Genomic DNA, 7,518 nt, shown 5'->3' with positions numbered 1-7,518 from the left:
CCTCTTTTCTTGACACCAGCGCTGAGAGGGCATGGATATCAATCCAACACACCTGCAACAGCCGTCGCCATCTTTGGCTTTGAGTACCGCAAAAAGTGTCCCTTCCGGAAGGAAGAGAACTCGAGTCATCCGACCGGTCCAGCACCGCGGCCGGGCCATCCGCCCGGGCAAAGCAGGATCTCCCACCAGCATCAGCGCAGAGGAAGGAGAAGAACAGCAGCAGCAAATCGTACCAACAAGGAAGAAGAAAGGTCTTCGTCTCCTTACCTCCATCGCCCATCTGAGGATCCAAACGGCCAGTGCCAATGGACCTCCAACCACCATAGCCCGCGACCTCGACGAGATCCGGGGATCCCCAACACCGCTGGCTCCTAGACGAAGGCAAAAGCCTCGCCTGACCGCGAACGGAGCCCGGAGAAACTTATTCTGACGCGACACCACCGCAACGGCCTCGGCAGCGTCTCCGTTAACCCTAACCCTACCACACACACACCTAGTGAACAGACCCGAGGTTCCCCCTCCCTCCCGCCGCCGGGGCGGCCGACGGAGAGAGAGGGAATCGGCGGCGTCACCAGCGGCGCGCAAGGGACCCCTGGTCGCCTCCTTGATCGCCTCGAGAGCGATCCAACTTTTCCGGGAGTTAGTTGTTCGCGCGTATCGGATTCAGCTGTTAACGGGGCTCGAAACCGCTCCAAAGCCCCGAGCACGTCCAGTGCATGCACATAGTTAGCAGGTAGTTAGTGCGTGTGTGTAGTTGCACTAGGTAGTGGACGGTGTAGCAGCCGGGTCACGTGTATGACCGAGGGAGTGTGCGTGCGTTGGACTGCTGGCGATGAAGCCCGAGGACTGACCGAGTCCAGGCCGTTGGTGGCCGCGTCGTCCGCATACGGGCGCGCGAGCCAGGTACGGCATGGGGCGCGGGGGGACGTGGGTACGGCATGGGGCGCGGGGGGGCGTGGGCTTGTGCGTACGAGCGTGCGTATAAACCACGAACGTCTCTGTTTATCGCTGCAGCAGCTGAGTTCGTGCTCCGGAAAAGAAACAGGGGCCGTTCGTGTGGACGGCGGCGTACGTGCGCGGGCAAAATCCTGCTTCAGGTCTTCTTTCTTCTACCTTCGTCCAGCTGTGAGAGAGAGCTAGCTAGGGCTGCGCCAACAATTGGTATACGGAGCTTCAGTTCGGGCGTTCACCGGCGACCATGGCGCTCGACCCACATGGTCCAGGCGCGGGCGGATCGGCGATGATGGCGATGCCGATGCTCACCGTGGACTACTACACAGTGTGGGCAATCAAGGCGCATGCGTTCCTCGACGTGCACACTGTGTGGGAGGCGGTGGCGCCGGGCGACACGGCAGTGAACGCGCAGGACAAGACGGCGCGCGCGTTGCTCCTCGGGGCGTTGCCGGAGGATGTGCTGCTGCAGGTGTCGACGAAGCTCACCGCTAGGGAGGTATGGGACTTCCTGAAGGTGAGGTTCGTCGGCGCCGATCGGGTGCGCACGGCGAGGCTGGCGACGCTACGCGGCGAATTTGACCGGCTGAAGATGGCGGACGGCGAGAAGCTCGTGTACGGCAGGAGGCTCGCGGCGAGGTACACCAACCTCGGGGAGCTGCTAGGCGACGGAGCACTTGTCAAGCAGTTGATGGATACAGTGCCGGATCACCTCTTCCCCGTCGTCGCTGGCATCGAGCAGTTCCACGATGTGACGATGATGGCGTTCGATGAGGCGCTCGGGTGGCCGCGCGCGTTCGACGAGCGGGTTCGGCGCCGTGGACAAGACGATGGCGAGCGCGGGGGTGAGCAGCTCCTCAAGATGGCGGCGCAGTGGGCAGCGCGGGAGTGTCGACACGGCGGTGCTCGGGACGACAACGACGACAAGAGCGTGGCGTCGAGCAGCAGCGGGAACCGCGCGCGGATGTTAAATATATGGTTTTGTGCATGTATATTGTATAGCCTAGCCCACCTTCTAGTCATTGTATAGTTGACATTGTGGCCCACCTTGTACTCCATATATACGTGCGCTTTGCACCGATCAATACATCGTGAAGCATTGTCAAACTCTCGTTTCCAACATGGTATCATACCTAAGATCCTAAAGCTAACCCTGTGCCGCCGCCGCCGCCCAACACCACCGCCGCCGCCGTCGCCGCCGCCCAACACCACCGCCGCCGCCGTCGCCGCCGCGTACCCCACGCCACGCGACCGCCGCCCCGCTTCCACCCCCCAACCCGCCGCGCCGTCCTTCGGCCACGCCGCCTCCCATCCGCCGCGCCGCTTCTCGCGTGACGCCGCCGCCCTCGTCTCCCCATGGCCTCCCCTGGCTCCTCCGGCACCACCCGCAGCCGCCGCACCAATCCGTTCGAAGGCCCCGATCCCGTCGTCAACCGCGACCTCAACATCCTCGCTCGGGTTCCGGTCGTCCTCGACCACCTCACCTCCACCTACTATGCATGGAAGACTTACTTCTCCCTTGTGTTCCGGGAGTACAACATCCGGGATCACATCGATGGCTCCGTGGATTCCCGCTTCATGGAGGACGATGAGGAGTGAATGTCCATCGACGCCATACTCATTCGTTGGTTGTACACCACCATCTCGAAGGACCTCTTCCACACGGTGGTCTCCGCCGACGATGATGCTCACGCCGTTTGGACCAAGCTCAATGGCCTCTTCACTGACAACGCGGTCCAACGCAAGGTTTTCTTGCACAGCAAGTTTTTTGGGTGCCAGCAGCTTGACTCGTCTGTCGATGATTACTGCATGCGCCTCAAGAAGCTTGTTGACGAGCTCCGTGACCTTGGTGAGAAGATCTCTGACGAGCTCCTCCTCAGCACCCTCATCGCCGGCCTGAGCGATGATTTCGGGAACGCCGCCTCTAACATCCCTCTCATCACCAACCCGACGTTCCCCAAGATCGTCGCCTACCTGAAGTTGGAGGAGAGGCAGATGCGGATGTCACACACCCGGGCCACCCACACCGCCCTCACCGCCGGTACTCGCGGCGGTGCGCCGCCCACCGCCACGCCGAGGCCCGCCCCGGGCCCCTTCCAGGCGCCGCCGCCGCCCGGGTTCCCCTACCCGCAACTGCAGCCGGCTCCTCCGCCGCCTCCTTCTGAGCAGCAGCAGCAGCGTCGCTGGGGTCGCCGTGGCCGCGGTGGCCGAAAACTGCAGCAGCAGTAGCCGGCTGCACCCGGTGGGGCGCCGCGCCAGCAGCAGCCGCAGCTCCCCCCGGTGCCCTGGCAGGCCGGCCAGAACCCCTGGACCGTGGTTGTGCACGCGTATTCCATGCCTATACCGTGTGCCCCTGCTCCGGGCCTTTTCGGGGCCCGCCCGGCCGCTCAACAGGCGCTTCACGCGGCCCCTCAGGCGTACCAGACCGTGCCGCTCTACGGCCCCTCTGCGGTCTATGGGCTACCTCCGGCCAGTGGGTTTGTGGCGCCCCCGCCTCAGCCGGCGGCGCCCGCCTCGGCTCTCCCACCGGCGCCTTCGGACCCCGCGCTCCTAGCGGCCGTCCACACGCCCCCACGCCGCAGCATTACACTGGCGGTGGCGACTGGTATATGGACACCGGAGCCACGGCTCACATGGCTGCCAACCCCGGTAACCTTCTTGCCGCTCACCCCGTTCACACACTGCTCGCATTACCATGGGTGACGGTTCTTCCATGCCTATTACTCATGTTGGACATGCTGCTTTTCCTTCTAATTCCATGCCATTATATCTTTCTAATGTGCTTGTCTCTCCTGACATCATTAAAAATCTTGTTTCCGTTCGTTCTCTTACACGTGAAAATCCTGTTACCGTTGAATTTGACATGTTTGGCTTTTCTGTTAAGGATGCCCGTATCCAGATGGTGCTCCACCGATGTGACAGCCCCGATGAGCTCTACCCGGTCCACTCATCTACCTCCTCCGTCGCTGCACCCATGGCGCTTTCCGCCGGAGTGGACTTTGGCACGCTCGTCTCGGTCATCCCAACATCGCCACCCTTTGTCATATTCTTCGGAGTTTTTCATTCACGTGTAATAAGATCGACGATCACACTTGTCATGCTTGTCGTCTCGGCAAACATGTTCGTCTTCCTTTTAGCACTTCCTCGCATGTCGCATCATACCCGTTTTATTTAATTCATAGTGATGTTTGGACCTCTCCTGTTGCAAGTAACGTGGGCTATCTTTATTACCTTGTCATACTTGCTGATTTTTCGCACTATGTGTGGACCTTCCCGTTGCGGCGAAAGTCGGACTCTGTTGCCACTCTCATCGCTTTTTACTCTTATGTCTCCATACAGTTTAGGCGTCCCATTCATGCCTTGCAAACAGACAACGGGAAGTAGTTTGATAACCTTGCGATCCGCAACCTTCTCGCCACACACGGCACGATCTTTCGTCTCACTTGCCCGTACTCTTCGCAACAAAACGGCCGCGCTGAGCGTGTGCTTCGCACTCTTAATGATTGCGTTCGCACCCTCCTCTTTCATGCCAACGTGCCAGCACATTTTTGGCCCGACGAGCTCGCCACCGCATCACTACTCATTAACATTCGTCCTTGTCGCACTTGCGGGAATTTTGCACCTCATCACCTCTTGTTTGGCACGCCACCTTCCTATGCCGACCTCCGCATTTTCGGTTGCCTGTGCTACCCCAGCATCGCTTCCACTGCTCCTCATAAGCTCGCACCTCGGTCTGTGGCCTACACCTTTCTCGGCTATCCCCCCAACACCAAAGGCTACCGCTGCTATGATCCTATCTCACATCAGGTGATCACTTCACAACACGTTTACTTTGATGAGATGGTTTTTCCGTTTCAGCAGATACCTTCGTATGTTGCGGCTTTGCCCGCTCCCATGCCTCTCTTGGGCCGCCTCCCGGCTTTGAGGGTGCCCCCCCTCGCCACGGGTCGAGTTTCTCCCCGGTTGGCTGCCCTAGGGGCCGCACCTCCCTCGGCGCCCGCGACGCCCCTGGCGTCCCTGGCCTCGACCACACCGGCGGCCTGGCCCGCCGCCTCGCCCGCGGTGGCCTCACCCGCGGCCGCTTCGCCCGCGGCAGTCTCGCCCGCCGCCTTGCCCGCGGCGGTCCCGGAGGAGGCGGGCACTTCTTCGTCGTTGCCCGTCTCCACTCCGGACCCGCTGCCCCGCCCAATGACTCGCTCTCGGGCTGGCACCCTCTGACCGAGCACGCGGTACCCCAGCGATGAGTACCTTCTCGCTGCTTCCGTCTCAGAGCCGTCTCCTCTCCCATCGTCAGCTCGTGCCGCCCTTCGGGATCCTCATTGGCTCGCTGCGATGCAGGAAGAGTTCGACGCGCTCCAGCGGAACCGTATCTGGAAGCTCGTCCCTCGGCCGCCCCGTGCCAACATCATCATGGGGAAGTGGGTCTTTCGGCACAAGACTCGTCCGGATGGCACTCTCGAGCGCTATAAAGCTCACGGGGTGGTTCGGGGTTTTCGGCAACGCGCGGGCGTGGACTTCACCGACACATTTGCCCCAGTTGTTAAACCAGGCACGATCTGCACCGTGCTCCAGCTAGCCGTGTCCCGAGCTTGGCCTGTGCATCAGTTGGACGTGTCCAACGCCTTCTTGCATGGCCACCTGGCTGAGCAGGTGATCTGTGAGCAGCCCACCGGCTTCGTCGACGCCATGCATCCAGATCATGTGTGCTTGCTCTCCCGTTCACTTTACGGGTTGAAGCAGGCACCTTGGGCCTGGTACCAGCGCATCGCCGCCTTCCTACAGACGCTCGGATTTACATCGACTCGCTCCGATGCGTCCTCTTCGTGTATCATCACGGAGTTGACATGGCCTACTTGCTGCTGTACGTCGATGACATCATTCTGACGGCATCCACTATCGCGCTTCTTCAGTGGCTCACTGCTCGTCTTCGCAATGAGTTTGCCCTGAAGTACTTGGGTCCTCTGCATTACTTCCTTGGCATTGAGGTGGTTCGGCGGCCAGATGGGTTCTTCCTGCATCAGCAATGCTATGCCCATGAGCTTCTCGACCGAGCTGGCATGCTTAACTGCAAGCCCGCTCCCACGCCCATCGACACCAAGGCCAAGGTTTCCGCTATGGAGGGTTCGCCTGCATCTGATGCAGCATTCTACCGCTCCATTGTGGGCGCCTTGCAGTACCTGACCCTGACGCGCCCCGACTTGCAGTATGCTGTTCAGCAGGTCTGTCTTCACATGCATGCTCCGCGCGACTCTCACTGGACTCTGGTGAAGCGTATCCTCCGATACATACGCGGCACACAGTCCTTGGGACTTACGTTGACGGCCTCCGCCTCCACCGACCTCGTCGCCTACTCTGATGCGGACTGGGCCGGCTGCCCAGACACACGGCGCTCCACCTCGTGGTACTGTGTCTACCTTGGGTCGTCCCTGATCTCTTGGTCCTCCAAGCGACAGCCCACCGTCTCCCGCTCGAGTGCCGAGGCTGAGTATCGAGCAGTGGCTAACGCCGTTGCTGAATGCTCTTGGCTCCGTCAGCTGTTCCAGGAGTTGCTTTGTGATGTTCACAAGGCCACGCTCGTCTACTGCGACAACACCTCCGCCGTCTACCTCTCCGCCAACCAGTCCACCATCGTCGAACGAAGCATATTGAGCTCGATATACACTTCGTTCGTGAGCAGGTGGCTCTTGGGCGCATCCGGGTCCTCCACGTCCCGACGGCGCAGCAGTTCACCGACGTCATTACAAAAGGACTGCCTACTTCTGTCTTCGAGGAGTTCAGGTCTAGTCTTTGTGTCTCCGGCGACGCTTCGACTGCGGGGGGTGTTGAATATATGATTTTGTGCATGTATATTGTATAGCCTGGCCCACCTCCTAGTCATTGTATAGTTGAGGTTGTGGCCCACCTTGTACTCCATATATACGTGCGCTTTGCACCGATCAATACATCGTGAAGCATTGCCAAACTCCCGTTTCCAACAGCGGACGCTGCTACAAGTGCGGCGAGCGAGGCCACTTCAAGAGGGACTGCCCCAAGCTGTGGAGGGAGCCGGCGGCGGAGTGCGCTGTGCTGGCGGATGTCGTCGAAGTCGAAGACGGCGGACTCCTCTAGGCCACGGCTTAGGGGATGAATGTTAGACGAATAAGCCGCGGCCGCGGCCAGGGCGCGTCGGCGCGCGGGTGCACCGGCCAGATTAGCTAGTGCATGCACGTAGTTAGCAGGTAGTTAGTGCGTATGTGTAGTTGGACTAGGTAGTGGCCGGTGTAGCAGCCGGGTCGTGTGTATGACCGAGGGAGCGTGCGTGGGTTGGACTGCTGGCGATGGAGCCGGAGGACTGACCGCGTCCAGGCCGTTGGTGGCCGCGTCGTCCGCGTACGGGCGGGACGGAAGCGCGAGCCAGGTACGGCATGGGGCGCGGGGGGACGTGGGCGAGTGCGTACGAGCGCGCGTATAAACCACGAACGTCTCTGTGTATCGCTGCAGCAGCTGAGTTCATGCTCAGAAGAAGAAACAAGAGGCCGTTCGTGCGGCCGGCGGCGTACGTGCGCCCGGGAAAATCCTGCCGTGTCC

General features: G+C 60.8%; 1 pseudogene; it reads left to right on the top strand.

The window, feature by feature from the left end:
- Positions 1–1,452: 1,452 nt before the first annotated feature.
- Positions 1,453–7,059, top strand: LOC125525321 (annotated as a pseudogene).
- Positions 7,060–7,518: the final 459 nt, after the last annotated feature.

The sequence above is a fragment of the Triticum urartu genome, chromosome 7 (assembly GCF_003073215.2).
Source record: "Triticum urartu cultivar G1812 chromosome 7, Tu2.1, whole genome shotgun sequence".
Classification (NCBI taxonomy): domain Eukaryota; kingdom Viridiplantae; phylum Streptophyta; class Magnoliopsida; order Poales; family Poaceae; genus Triticum; species Triticum urartu.
The sequence above is the reverse complement of the archived record's forward strand: the minus strand, read 5'-3'. Positions and strand labels throughout refer to the sequence as shown.